Here is a 15,900-nt window from a genome sequence, read left to right as displayed (position 1 = left end):
AATATTTTCCTCATAGAATCCTTCACTATTGCAACTCGAGGCTTGAATTTTTTTCCTCAGTTTTTTCAACTTGAGAAATGCCCAGCGTGTTCTTCCCTTTTGGTTTTCTATCTCCAGGTCTTCACACGTGTCAATATAATACTTTGTGTTCTCGAGCTGCCCTTTGAAATCTTCTGCTAATAGGGATGGTTTTATTTCTTCCTTCGCAATCTGTATGCTTACATTTCCTTTTCCTGCCTTATTGAGATGGCTCAGCACTATGTTGAAAAAGAGTGATGAGAGTGGACATCCTTGCCTTGTTCCCATTCTTCACCATTTCACCATTAAGAATAATGTTAGCTATGGAACTTTTGGAAACACTGGTGGTGTAGTGGTCAAGAGCTTTGGCTGCAGTTTGAATCCACCAGGTGCTCCTTGGAAACTCTATGGGGGCAGTTCTACTCTGTCCTATAGGGTTGTTATGAGTCGGAATTGACTGGATAGCAGTAGGTTTGGGGGCTTTTTATGGAACTTTTGCAGACACCCTTTACCAATTAGAGCAAGATCCTCTGTGTTCTTACTTGCATAGAGCTTTTAGCATGAAGTGGTACTGAATTTTGTCAAATGCCTTTTATGTATCTACTGATATGATCATGTGTATGTGTGTGTGTTTAGCCTGCTAATACAGGTGATTGCACTGATTTTTGAATACTGCATTAGATTTCTATCCCTGGAATAAACATCTCTTGGTCATGGTGTACAGTTCTTTTCATATGTAGCTGCATATAATTTTCTAATATTCCTTGCAGACTTATGCATCTATGTTTATGAAGGAAATTTTTCTTTTCTTTTTTTTTTTTTTAACTCTCTTTGGGTTTATTTCTGCTTTATCTCGGGACTCTCAATTCTCTTGCATTAATCTATAGTTCTAGCCTTATTCCAGTACCCTACCATCTTGATTACTGTAGCCTTGTAGGAAGTTTTAAAATCAGGAAATACTAGGCTTTCAACCTTGTCTTTCTTCAAGATTGTTATGGCTACTTGGGATAACTGGTATTTCCATAAGAATTAGGATCAGCTTGTCAATTTCTGGAGACTCCAGTGGCGTAGTGGTTAAGTGCTACGGATCCTAACCAAAGGGTCGGCAGTTTGAATCCACCAGGTGCTCCTTGGAAACTCTATGGGGCAGTTCTACTCTGTCCTATAGGGTCGCTGTGAGTCAGAATCAACTCGACGGCACTGGGTTTGGTTTGGTTTTGTTTGTCAATTTCTGGAAAAAAATAGCCAGGTGGGATTTTGATAGAAATTGCATTGAATCTCATCATGGATTGAATTGTGTCCCTCCAATATATGTGTCAACTAGGTTAGGCCATGATTCCCAGTATTGTGTGGTTGTCCTCCATTTTGTGATTGATATAATTTTCTTATGTGTTGTAAAGCCTAATCGCTGCCTCTTGTTAATGGGGGAAGATTAGGTTATGTCAAAGAAGATTAGGGTGGCAAGTAACATCCTTACTGAGGTTACACCCCTGATCCAAGGTAAAGAGAGTTTCTCTGAGGTGTGGCCTGCATCACCTTTTATCTTACAAGAGATAAAAGAGAGAAGCAAGCAGAGACACATGGGACCTCATACCACCAAGAAAGAAGCATCAGAAGCATAGCGCATCCTTCGGACCCAGGCTCCCTGTGCAGAGAAGCTCGTAGTCCAGGGGAAGATTGATGACAAGTCCAGAGCCAACAGACAGAGAAAGCCTTCCCCTGGAGTTGATGCTCTGAATTTGGACTTCCAGCCTACTGTGAGAAAATAATTTTCTCTTTGTTAAAGCCATCCACTTATGCTATTTCTGTTACAACAGCACTAGATAACTAAGACAAATCCGTAAATCAATTTGGGGAGTATTACCATCTTAACAACATTAAGTCTTCTGATCCATGAACATGAGAGGTCTTTCCATTTACTTAGGTCTTCTTTAATGTCTATCATGTTTAGCAGTTTTCAGTGTACAAGTTTTGTACTTCTTTGATGAAATAAATATTTTATTAATTTTTGGATTTTTCATTGCTAATGTATAGAAACAAAAGGTCAGCAGTTCAAATCTACCAGCCACTCCTAGGAAGCCCTATGGAACAGTTCTACTCTGTCCTATAGGGTCACTATGAGTCAGAATCGACTCGATGGCAATGGGTTTTAGTGTATAGAAATGAAAATGATTTTTGTATATCGATCTTGTATCCCACAACCTTGGTGAACTCATTCATTAGTGCTAATCTTTTGTGTGTTTGTGTGTGTGTGTGTGTATGCCTTAAAATTTTCTACATACACTATGATGTAACGTGCAAATAGAGATAGTTTTATTTCTTCCTTTCAATCTGGATACCTTTTCTTTTTGTTGTCTAATTGCCCAGGCTAGAACTTTGAACACAATTTTGGATATAAGTGGCAATAGCCTTGTCTTATTCCTGATCTTAATGGGGAAGCATTAAGTCTTCCACCATTAAGTATGAAGTTATCTGTGGGTTTTCCCTAGATGCCTTTTATCAGGTGGAGGAAGTTGCCTTCTCCTCCTAGGTTGTTGAGTGTTTTTTATCATGAAAGGGTGTTGGATTTTGTCAAATGTTTTCCCTGCGTCTGCTGAGATGATCATGTAGTTTTTGGCCATTATTCTATTAATAAGGTGTATTACATTAATTGATTTTTAAGTTTAAACACACTTGCATTTCTGGGATAAACCTCACTTGGCTTTTTTTTTTTAGTCATTATGAATAATACTTTTGCTTTTTAACAGCTTTATTGAGATATAATTCATATACCATGTAGCTCATCCATTTTAACCATTCAGTAGTTTTTAATATATTCATAGAGGTATGTAACCAACACCACGATCAATTCTAGAGCATTTTAATTACCCCAAAACGAAATCCTGTACCATTACCAAACACTCAACATTAGTCCCCAGCCCAGCCCCTAAAAAAGAACTGGCAACCATTAATCTATTGTCTGTTTCTACAGATTTGCCTATTTTGGGCATTTCATATAGATGGAATCAGTAATATATTGTCTTTGTGACTGGCTTCTTTTACTTAGCATGTTTTCAAGGTTCATCCATGTTGTACCGTGTATCAGCGGTTCATTACTTTTAATGGCCAAATAATATTCCATTGTATGGCTATACCACATCTGTTTATTTATTCATCAATTGATGGACATTTGGGGTCCATCTTTTGGTTATTATGAATAATCCTCCTACAAATATTTGTGTACAAGTTTTTATGTGGACGTTTGTTTTTATTTCTTTGGAGTATATACCTAGGAGTGAAACTGTCAAGACAAATGGTAACTCTTTGTTTAAGTTTGTGGGCAACTATAACACTTTTCATAAGTTGTTGTATTCAGTTTGCTAATATTTCTTTGAAGATACTTATGTTTATATTCATAAGGGATATTGGTCTGTAGCTTTCTCTTCTTGTGATGACTTTGTGTGATTTTGGTATCAAGATAATACATGACTCATAGAATGAGTTAGAAAGTGTTCCTTCCTCTTTAATTTTTTTGGAAGAGTTTGTTAACGATTGGTATTAACACTTCTTTAAATATGTGCCAGAATCCAACAGTGAAGCCATCTGGGCCTGGGCTTTTCTTTGTGGCAAGTTATTTGAATATATATTCAATTTCTTTACTTGTTATAGGTCTACTGATAACTTCTATTTCTTCTTGGGTCAATTTCAGTAGTTTGCTGCTTTCTAGGAATTAGTCCATTTCATCCATTATCTAACTTGTTGACATACAGTTGTTCACAGTATTATCTTATCCTTTTTATTTCTGTAAGGTCAGTAATAATGTCCCCTACTTCATCCCCGGTCTTAATAATTTGATTTTTTTCTTTTTATTTGATCAGTTTAGATAAAGGTTTCAAAATTTTCTGGATTTTTTCAAAGAACTGGCTTTTGGTTTGTTGATTTTCTCTACTGATTTTCTATTCCCTACTTTATTTATTCCTGCTCTGATCTTTATTATTTCCTTCCTTCTGCTTCCTTTGGATTTAGTTTGCTATTTTTTTTTCCTAGTTTCTTAAAGTGGAAGGTTAGGTTATTGATTTAAGTTCTTTTTTAATATACATATTTAAATTCATAGATTTCCCTCTAATCACTGCTTTTGTTGCATCTGTATGGTTTGGTATATAGTGTATTTTTGTTTTCATCTCTCAAAGTACTTTTTAATTTCCCTTCTGCTATTAGTACGTTAATTTCCATATATATGTCAATTTCCTTCTGTTATTGGCTTCTAATTTCATTCTATTGTGGTTGGAGAAATACTTTGTATGATAACATTCTTTTTCAATTTATCAAGACTTGTTTTATGAACATACAGTCTGTCCTGGATAATGTTCCATGTGCCCTGGAGAAGAACTTGTATTCTCCTGTTGTTGGGTGGCATGTTCTATAGATGTCTGTTAGGCCTAATTGGTTTATAGTATCATTCAAGTCTTTTATTTCCTTGTTGTTGATCTATTTGTTAAATCCACTATTTAAGTGGGTTATTGAAGTCTCCAACTATTATTATTATATTGTCTATTTCCCATTCAATTCTGACAGTTTTTGCTTCATGTATACTGGAACTCTGTTGTTAGGTACGTATATGTTTATAATTGTTATATCTTCTTTGTGGACTGATCACTTTATCATCATAAAATGTCTTTTCTTCTCGTAACAGTTTTTACCTTAAATATATTTTTTCTAATATTAGTATAGCCACTTCAACTCTCTCTTGCTTACTGTTTTCATGGTATATCTTTTTCCATACTTTTACTTTCAACCTATTTGTTTCTTTGAATCTAAAGTGTGTCTCTTATAGAGCTCATATACTTGGATCATTGACTTTTTAAAATCCATTTCTCCAATATCTTCCTTTAATTAGAGTGTTTAATCTACTTACATTTAATGTAATTACAAATAAGTAGAATTTATACCTGCCATTTTGCTATCTGCTTTCTGTCTTAAGTCTTATTATTCCTCTACTTTATAATAATCTAGTTCAGATTAATACCATCTTTTAAATCTTTTCAAAGATTTTAAATCAGGAGGAAAAGTTACCATAAAAATATATACTTTTTTATTTACCATTTATATATAGTTAGCTCTACTGATACTATTTCTTTATATGGATCTGAGTTACTATCTAGGGTTCTTTTCAGCCTAAGCCAAACCAAAAAACCCACTGCCATTGAGTCGATTCCAACTCATATTGGCCCTATAGGACACAGTACAACTGCCCCATAGAGTTTCCAAGGAGCGCCTGGTGGATCTGAACTACTGACCTTTCGGTTAGCAGCTGCAGCACGTAACCACTATGCCACCAGGGTTTTCTTTCAGCCTAAAGGACTCCTTTTAATATTTCTTGCAGGGCAGGATTGCTAGTGACAAATTCTCTGTGTTTGGTTGTGTAGGAATGTCTTATTTCACCTTCATTATTGAACGGTAGCTTTGCTGGATGTAGAATTCTTAATAATTTTTTTCTTTCAGCACTTTGAGTATGTCATCCCGCTGCCTTCTGGTCTCGACAGTTTCTGATGAGAAATCAGTTGTTACCTTACTTAGTAACCCTGGTACATGACAGGCCACTTCTCTCTTGCTGTTTCTGAGATACTCTCTTTGCCTTTGTCTTTCAAGAGGTTGAACATGATGTGTCTTTGAGTTTATCACACTTGGAATTCACTGAGCTCTGGGATGTGTAAATTAATGTTATTCATCAAATTTAGGACTTTTTTTAAACCATTATTTCTTCGAATATTCTTTCTATAATTTTCTCTCTTTCCACTCCTCAGGGACTCCCATTATAGCTATGTAGGGACTCTTGAAGGCATTTCCACAGGTCTCTGAGCTTCTGATCATTTTTCTTCGGTCTTTTTTCTTTCCGTTCCTCAGACTGAATAAATCTTTTTTTTTTCAAATGAGCTTCTGATCATTTTTCTTCATTCTTTTTTCTGTTCCACAGACTGAATAAATCTTTTTTTTCAATTTTTAAAAATTTTTATTGTGCTTTAAGTGAAAGTTTACAAATCAAGTTGGACTCTCATACAAATATGTATAAACACCTTGCTATATACTCCTAAGTGCTCTCCCCCAAGGAGACAACACACTCCTTCCCTCCACTCTCTCTTTTCGTGTCCATTCAGCCAGCTTCGGACCCTCTCTACCCTCTCATCTCCCCTTCAGACAGGAGATGCCAACATAGTCTCATGTATCTACTTGATCCAAGAAGCTCAGTCTTCACCAGTATCATTGTCTATCTCATAGTCCAGTCCAATCCCTGTCTAAAGAGTTAGCTTTAGGAATGGTTCCTGTCTTGGACTAATAGAAGGTCTGGGGACCATGACCTCTGGGGTCATTCTAGTCTCAGTCAGACCATTAATTCTGGTCTTTTTATGAGAATTTGGGGTCTGCATCCCACTGCTCTCCTGCTCCCTCAGGGGTTCTTTGTTGTGTTTCCCATCAGGGGAGTCATTGGTTGTAGCCAGGCACCATCTAGTTCTGGTCTCAGGCTGATGTAGTCTCTGGTTTATGTGGCCCTTTCTGTCTCTTGGGCTCATAATTACCCTGTGTCTTTGGTGTTCTTAATTCCCCTTTGCTCCAGGTGGGTTGAGACCAATTGATGCATCTTAGATGGCCGCCTGCTGGCGTTTAAGACCCCAGATGCCACTCTCCGAAGTGGCAGGCAGACTGTTTTCTTGAGAGATTTTGTTATGCCAATTGACTTAGGTGTCCCTGGAACCATGGTCCCGAAACCCCCGCCCCTGCTATGCTGGCCTTCGAAGCATTCAGTTTATTCAGGAAACTTCTTTGCTTTTGGTTTAGTCCAGTTGTGCTGTCCTCTCCTGTATTGCGTGTTGTCTTTCCCTTCACCTAAAATAGTTCTTATCTACTATCTAATTAGTGAAAACCACTCTCCCTCCCTCCGTCCCCCACCTCGTAACCATCAAAGAATATTTTCTTCTCTGTTTAAACTATTACTCGAGTTCTTATAGTACTCTTATACAATATTTGTCCTTTTGCAGGTGACTAATTTCACTCAGCATAATGCCTTCCAGGTTCCTCCATGTTATGAAGTGTTTCACAGATTCATCATTGTTCTTTATCGATGCGTAGTATTCCATTGTGTGAATATACCATAATTTATTTATTCATTCATCCATCGAGGGGCACCTTGGTTCCTTCCATCTTTTTGCTATTGTAAACAGTAGTGCAATGAGCATGGGTGTGCATATATCTGTTCGTGTACAGGCTTTTATTTCTCTAGGATATATTCCAAGGAGTGGGATTGCTGGATCATATGGTAGTTCTATTTCTAGCTTTTTAAGGAAGCGCCAAATCGATTTCCAAAGTGGTTATACCATTTTACATTCCCACCGGCAGTGTGTAAGTGTTCCAGTCTCTCCACAACCTCTCCAACATTTATTATATTGTGTTTTTTGCATTAATGCCAGCCTTGTTGGAGTGAGGTGGAATCTCATTGTAGTTTTGATTTGCATTTCTCTAATGGCTAATGATCGTGAGCATTTCCTCATGTATCTGTTAGCCGCCTGCATGTCTTCTCTAGTGAAGTGTCTGTTCATATCCTTCGCCCATTTTTTAATTGGGTTATTTGTCTTTTTGTTGTTGAGTTTTTGCAGTATCATGTAGATTTTAGAGATCAGACGCTGATCAGAAATGTCATAGCTAAAGACTTTTTCCCAGTCTGTAGTAGTCTTTTTACTCTTTTTTTTATTAACTTTTATTAAGCTTCAAGTGAACGTTTACAAATCCAATCAGTCTGTCACATATATGTTTACATACATCTTACTCCATACTCCCACCTACTCTTCCCCATTGAGTCAGCCCTTTCACAGTCTCTCGTTTCGTGACAATTTTGCCAGCTTCCCTCTCTCTCTATCCTCCCATCCCCCTTCCAGACAAGAGCTGCCAACACACTCTCAAGTGTCCACCTGATATAATTAGCTCACTCTTCATCAGCACCTCTCTCCCACCCGCTGACCACTCCCTTTCATGTCTGATGAGTTGTCTTCGGGGATGGTTCCTGTCCTGTGCCGACAGAAGGTCTGGGGAGCATGGCCGCTGGGATTCCTCTAGTCTCAGTCAGACCATTAAGTATGGTCTTTTTATGAGAATTTGGGGTCTGCATCCCGTTGATCTCCTGTTCCCTCAGGAGTTCTCTGTTGTGCTCCCTGTCAGGGCAGTCATCGATTGTGGCCGGGTACCAACTAGTTCTTCTGGTCTCAGGATGATGTAGGTCTCTGGTTCATGTGGCCCTTTCTGTCTCTTGGGCTCTTAGTTGTCGAGTGACCTTGGTGTTCTTCCTTTTCCTTTGCTCCAGGTGGGTTGAGACCAATTGATACATCTTAGATGGTTGCTTGTTAGCATTTAAGACCCCAGGGCCATATTTCAAAGTGGGATGCAGAATGTTTTCATAATAGAATTATTTTGCCGATTGACTTACAAGTCCCCTCAAACCATGTTCCCCAGACCCCCGCCCCTGCTCCGCTGACCTTTGAAGCATTCCTTTTATCCCGGAAACTTCTTTGCTTTTGGTCCAGTCCAATTGAGCTGACCTTCCATGTATTGAGTGTTGTCTTTCCCTTCACCCGAAGCAGTTCTTATCTACTGATTAATCAATAAAAAACCCTCTCCCTCCCTCCCTCCCCCCTTCGTAACCACAAAAGTGTGTGTTCTTCTCAGTTGTTACTATTTCTCAAGATCTTATAATAGTGGTCTTATACAATATTTGTCCTTTTGCCTCTGACTCATTTCGCTCAGCATAATGCCTTCCAGGTTCCTCCATGTTATGAAATGTTTCAGAGATTCGTCACTGTTCTTTATTGATGCGTAGTATTCCATTGTGTGAATATACCACAATTTATTTACCCATTCATCCGTTGATGGACACCTTGGTTGCTTCCAGCTTTTTGCTATTGTAAACAGAGCTGCAGTAAACATGGGTGTGCATATATCTGTTTGTGTGAAGGCTCTTGTATCTCTAGGGTATATTCCGAGGAGTGGGATTTCTGGGTTGTATGGTAGTTCTATTTCTAACTGTTTAAGATAACGCCAGATAGATTTCCAAAGTGGTTGTACCATTTGACATTCCCACCAGCAGTGTATAAGAGTTTCAATCTCTCCGCAGCCTCTCCAACATTTATTCTTTTGTGTTTTTTGGATTAATGCCAGCCTTGCTGGTGTTAGATGGAATCTCATCATGGTTTTAATTTGCATTTCTCTAATGGCTAATGATCGAGAGCATTTTCTCATGTATCTGTTGGCTGCCTGAATATCTTCTTTAGTGAAATGTGTGTTCATATCCTTTGCCCACTTCTTGATTGGGTTGTTTGTCTTTTTGTGGTTGAGTTTTGACAGAATCCTATAGATTTTAGAGATCAGGCGCTGGTCGGAGATGTCATAGCTGAAAATTCTTTCCCAGTCTGTAGGTGGTCTTTTTACTCTTTTGGTGAAGTCTTTAGATGAGCATAGATGTTTGATTTTTAGGAGCTCCCAGTTATCTGGTTTCTCTTCATCATTTTTGGTAATGTTTTATATTGTGTTTATGCCTTGTATTAGGGCTCCTAACTTTGTCCCTATTTTTTCTTCCACGATCTTTATCGTCTTAGTCTTTATGTTTAGGTCTTTGATCCACTTGGAGTTAGTTTTTGTGCATGGCGTGAGGTATGGGTCCTGTTTCATTCTTTTGCAAATGGATATCCAGTTATGCCAGCACCATTTGTTAAAAAGGCTATCTTTTCCCCAATTTACTGACACTGGTCCTTTGTCAAATATCAGCTGCTCATACGTGGATGGATTTATATCTGGGTTCTCAATTCTGTTCCATTGGTCTATGTGCCTGTTGTTGTACCAGTACCAGGCTGTTTTGACTACTGTGGCTGTATAATAGGTTCTGAAGTCAGGTAGAGTGAGGCCTCCCACTTTCTTCTTCTTTTTCAGTAATGCTTTGCTTATCCGGGGCTTCTTTCCCTTCCATATGAAATTGGTGATTTGTTTCTCTATCACCTTAAAATATGACATTGGAATTTGGATCGGAAGTGCGTTATATGTATAGATGGCTTTTGGTAGAATAGACATTTTTACTATGTTAAGTCTTCCTATCCATGAGCAAGGTATGTTTTTCCACTTAAGTATGTCCTTTTGAATTTCTTGTAGTAGAGCTTTGTAGTTTTCTTTGTATAGGTCTTTTACATCCTTGGTAAGATTTATTCCTAAGTATTTTATCTTCTTGAGGGCTACTGTGAATGGTATTGATTTGGTGATTTCCTCTTCGGTGTTCTTTTTGTTGATGTAGAGGAATCCAAGTGATTTTTGTATGTTTATTTTATAACCTGAGACTCTGCCAAACTCTTCTATTAGTTTCAGTAGTTTTCTGGAGGATTCCTTAGGGTTTTCTGTGTATAAGATCATGTCATCTGCAAATAGTGATAACTTTACTTCCTTCTTGCCAATCCGGATACCCTTTATTTCTTTGTCTAGCCTAATTGCCCTGGCTAGGACTTCAAGTACGATGTTGAATAAGAGCGGTGATAAAGGGCATCCTTGTCTGGTTCCCGTTCTCAAGGGAAATGCTTTCAGGTTCTCTCCATTTAGAGTGATATTGGCTGTTGGCTTTGCATAGATGCCCTTTATTATGTTCAGGAATTTTCCTTCAATTCCTATTTTGGTAAGAGTTTTTATCATAAATGGGTGTTGGACTTTGTCAAATGCCTTTTCTGCATCAATTGATAAGATCATGTTGTTTTTATCTTTTGTTTTATTTATGTCATGAATTACATTAATGGTTTTTCTGATATTAAACCAGCCTTGATACCTAATATAAATCCCATTTGATCATGGTGAATTATTTTTTTGATGTGTTGTTGGATTCTATTGGCTAGAATTTTGTTGAGGATTTTTGCATCTATGTTCATGAGGGATATAGGTCTATAATTTTCTTTTTTTGTAATGTCTTTACCTGGTTTTGGTATCAGGGAGATGCTGGCTTCATAGAATGAGTTGGGTAGTATTCTGTCATTTTCTATGCTTTGAAATACATTCAGTAGTAGTGGTGTTAACTCTTCTCTGAAAGTTTGGTAGAACTCTGCAGTGAAGCCGTCCGGGCCAGGGTTTTTTTTTGTTGGACGTTTTTTGTTTACCGTTTCAATCTCTTTTTTTGTTATGGGTCTATTTAGTTGTTCTACTTCTGAATGTGTTAGTTTAGGTAGGTAGTGTTTTTCCAAGAATTCATCCATTTCTTCTAGGTTTTCAAATTTGTTAGAGTACAATTTTTTGCAGTAATCTGAAATGATTCTTTTAATTTCATTTGGCTGTGTTGTGATGTGGTCCTTCTCGTTTCTTATTCGGGTTATTTGTTTCCTTTCCTGTATTTCTTTAGTCAGTCTAGCCAATGGTTTATCCATTTTGTTAATTTTTTCAAAGAACCAGCTTTTGGCTTTGTTAATTCTTTCAATTGTTTTTCTGTTCTCTAGTTCATTTAGTTCAGCTCTAATTTTTATGATTTGTTTTCTTCTGGTGCCTGATGGGTTCTTTTGTTGCTCACTTTCTATTTGTTCAAGTTGTAGGGACAGTTCTCTGCTTTTGGCTCTTTCTTCTTTTTGTATGTGTGCATTTATCGATATAAATTGGCCTCTGAGCACTGATTTTGCTGTGTCCCAGAGGTTTTGATAGGAAGTATTTTCATTCTCGTTGCATTCTATGAATTTCCTTATTCCCTCCTTGATGTCTTCTATAACCCAGTCTTTTTTCAGGAGGGTATTGTTCATTTTCCAAGTATTTGATTTCTTTTCCCTAGTTTTTTTGTTATTGATTTTTAGTTTTATTGCGTTGTGGTCTGAGAAGATGCTTTGTAATACTTCGATGTTTTGGACTCTGCAGAGGTTTGTTTTATGACCTAATATGTGGTCTATTCTAGAGAATGTTCCATGTGCGCTAGAAAAAAAAGTATATTTTGCAGCAGTTGGGTGGAGAGTTCTGTATAAGTCAATGAGGTCAAGTTGGTTGATTGTTGTACGTAGGTCTTCCGTGTCTCCATTGAGCTTCTTACTGGATGTCCTGTCCTTCTCCGAAAGTGGTGTGTTGAAGTCTCCTACTATAATTGTGGAGGTGTCTATCTCACTTTTCAATTCTGTTAAAATTTGATTTATGTATCTTGCAGCCCTGTCACTGGGTGCATGAATATTTAATATGGTTATGTCTTCCTGATCAATTGTCCCTTTTATCATTATATAGTGTCCTTCTTTATCCTTTGTAGTGGATTTAAGTCTAAAGTCGATTTTGTCAGAAATTAATATTGCTACTCCTCTTCTTTTTTGCTTACTGTTTGCTTGATATATTTTTTTCCATCCTTTGAGTTTTAGTTTGTTTGTGTCTCTAAGTCTAAGGTGTGTCTCTTGTAGGCAGCATATAGATGGATCGTGTGTCTTTATCCAGTCCGTGACTCTCTGTCTCTTTATTGGTGCATTTAGTCCATTTACATTCAGCGTAATTATAGATAAATAAGTGTTTAGTGTTGTCATTTTGATGCCTTTTCATGTTTGTTGTTGGCAACTGCATTTTTCCACATACTTTTTTGTGCTGAGACGTTTTTCTTAGTAAATTGTGAGATCCTCATTTTCATAGTGTTTGACTTTATGTTAGTTGAGTCGTTGCGTTTTTCTTGGCTTTTATCTTGAGTTATGGAGTTGTTATATCTTTTTGTGGTTACCTTATTATTTACCCCTATTTTTCTAAGTAAAAACCTAACTTGTATCATTCTATATCGCCTTGTATCACTCTCCATCTGGCAGTTCAATGCCTCCTGTATTTAGTCCCTCTTTTTGATTATTGTGATCTTTTACCTATTGACTTCCATGATTCCCTGTTATGTGTATTGTTATTTTTTTTTAATTAATCTTAATTTGTTTGTTTTTGTGATGTCCCTATTTGAGTTGATATCAGGACATTCTGTTTTGTGACCTTGTATTGTGCTGGTATCTAATATTATTGGTTTTCTGACCAAACAATATCCTTTAGTATTTCTTGTAGCTTTGGTTTGGTTTTTGCAAATTCTCTAAACTTGTGTTTATCTGTAAATATCTTAATTTCGCCTTCATATTTCAGAGAGAGTTTTGCTGGATATAGGATCCTTGGCTGGCAGTTTTTCTCCTTCAGTGCTCTGTATATGTCACCCCATTCCCTTCTTGCCTGCATGGTTTCTGCTGAGTAGTCTGAACTTATTCTTATAGATTCTCCCTTGAAGGAAACCTTTCTTTTCTCCCTGTTTTTAAAATTCTCTGTTTATCTTTGGTTTTGGCGAGTTTGATGATAATATGTCTTGGTGTTTTTCTTTTTGGATGAATCTTAAATGGGGTTCGATGAGCATCTTGGATAGATATCCTTTCGTCTTTCATGATGTCAGGGAAGTTTTGTGTCAGGAGTTCTTCAACTATTTTCTCTGTGTTTTCTGTCCCCCCTCCCTGTTCTGGGACTCCAATCACCCGCAGGTTATCCTTCTTGATAGAGTCCCACATGATTCTTAGGGTTTCTTCATTTTTTTTAATTCTTTTATCTGATTTTTTTTCAGCTATGTTGGTGTTGATTCCCTGATCCTCCAGATGTCCCAGTCTGCATTCTAATTGCTCGAGTCTGCTCCTCTGACTTCCTATTGCGTTGTCTAATTCTGTAATTTTATTGTTAATCTTTTGGATTTCTACATGCTGTCTCTCTATGGATTCTTGCAACTTATTAATTTTTCCACCTTGTTCTTGAATAATCTTTTTGAGTTCTTCAACAGTTTTATCGGTGTGTTCCTTGGCCTTTTCTGCAGTTTGCCTTATTTCGTTTGTGATGTCTTGAAGCATTCTGGAAATTAGTTTTTTATATTCTGTATCTGATAATTCCAGGATTGTATCTTCATTTGGGAAAGATTTTGATTCTTTTGTTTGGGGGGTTGCAGAAGCTGTCATGGTCTGCTTCTTTATGTGGTTTGATATGGACTGCTGTCTCCGAGCCATCACTGGGAAACTAGTTTTTCCAGAAAATCCGCTGACTGGTACGCTGGCTCCAGGCTCTGAAAACAATCACTGCCTCCCCGTATTTGTTCATTCTCCGTCTCTAAATCTGTGTTTGTTGTTCAGGTTTCTTTGATTGTTATGTATGTGATCGATTCACTTGTTTTTCCGAGTCTTTGTTGCAAGAGGGTTCTGCGGTAGCGTCCACCTAGTCCGCCATCTTGGGCCCGCCTCTCTTTTTACTCTTTTGGTGAAGTCTTTGGATGAGCATAGGTGTTTGATTTTTAGGAGCTCCCAGTTATCTGATTTCTCTCCTGCATTGCTAGTAATGTTTCGTATACTGTTTATGCCGTCTATTTATTAGGGCTCCTAGCATTGTTCCTATATTTTCTTCCATGATCTTTATTGTTTTAGATTTTATATTTAGGTCTTTGATCCATTTTGAGTTAGTTTTTGTGCATGGTGTGAGGAATGAGTTTTGTTTCATTTTTTTTTGCATATAGATATCCAGTTATGGCAGCACCGTTTGTTAAACAGACTGTCTTTTCCCCATTTAACTGACTTTGGGCCTTTGTCAAATAGCAGCTGCTTGTATGTGGATGGATTTATGTCTGGATTCTCAACTCTGTTCCATTGGTCTATGTATCTGTTGTTGCACCGGTACCAGGCTGTTTTGACTACTGTGGTGGTATAATAGATTAGAAAATCAGGTAGAGTGAGGCCTCCCACTTTGTTTTTCTTTTTCAGTAACGCACGGCCTCTTTCCATTCCATATGAAGTTGATTTGTTTCTCCATCTCATTAAAATATGTTCTTGGAATTTGGATTGGAATTGCATTGTATCTATAGATCGCTTTTGGTAGAACAGACATTTTTACAATGTTAAGTCCTCCTATCCATGAGCAAGGTATGTTTGTCTCTTTTGGTTTTTTGCAGTAGTGTCTTGTAGTTTTCTATGTATAGGTCTTTTACATCTCTGGTAAGATTTATTCCTAAGTATTTTATCTTCTTGAGGGCTACTGTAGCTGGTATTGATTTGGTGATTTCCAGCCCACCGCAGCCACTTCTGGGAACGGATCCCAGCGACTCAGGTCTGGAAACTCCGCTCCACTTCTGAATGGTTTCTCTCTCCCCCTGCTTCTCAGTCTGTTTTCTGACTTTGCCTTTGATGTTCAGGGCTCCTAGCTTGTCATAAATATAATCTGTCACTTGATAATTTGGGTCTTTGTTGTAAGAGGGCTCACCGGAAGCATCTGGCTATTCTGCCATCTTGGCCCCGCCTCCAGACTGAATAATCTTAACTGACCTATTTTCAAATTAAGCGATTCTTTTTTCCGACTGCTCAAATCTTCTATTGAGCCCATATAGTTAATTTTTCATTAAGGATATTTTCAACTCCACAATTTCTATTTGGTTCTTTTTAAGAGAATTTTCATCTCTTTATTCATATTGTCTATTTGGTAAAACATTGTTCTCATACTTAATTCTTTGAATCTATTTAAAATAGCTTATTTAATAGCTTTATTAATAGCTATGTCTAGGCTTCCTCAGGGACTGTTCCTATTGATTGCTCTTTTTGCCTGTGTATGGGCCATACTTATTTCTTTGCATGTATCATTTTCTGTTGAAAACTGGGCATTTCATATAATGTAATGTTGCAATTCTGTTAATCAGATTCTCCCCTCTCCAGGGTTATTGCTATTGCTATTAGCTATTGTTGTTTGTTTAGTGACTTTTGTGAACTAATTTTGTAAAGTTTGTAACCTTTGTCAGGTGTGGCAACTGAAGTCTCTGCTTGGTAAGATTCATCTTTACTAAGGGACTCTCTGTGTGTCTTGTGGCATGCCTTCAACACTCAGCCAGGTAGTTGACAACTCTTCATT

General features: G+C 37.5%; 1 protein-coding gene across 8 annotated transcripts in view; it reads right to left on the bottom strand.

Annotated features, from left to right (window-relative positions):
* CASK (calcium/calmodulin dependent serine protein kinase) overlaps positions 1-15,900 on the bottom strand; it is a 454,527-nt gene that overhangs the window by 320,542 nt on the left and 118,085 nt on the right. The gene's annotated exons all lie outside the window — the stretch shown is intronic.

This window comes from Elephas maximus, chromosome X (assembly GCF_024166365.1).
Source record: "Elephas maximus indicus isolate mEleMax1 chromosome X, mEleMax1 primary haplotype, whole genome shotgun sequence".
NCBI lineage: Eukaryota > Metazoa > Chordata > Mammalia > Proboscidea > Elephantidae > Elephas > Elephas maximus.
The sequence above is the reverse complement of the archived record's forward strand: the minus strand, read 5'-3'. Positions and strand labels throughout refer to the sequence as shown.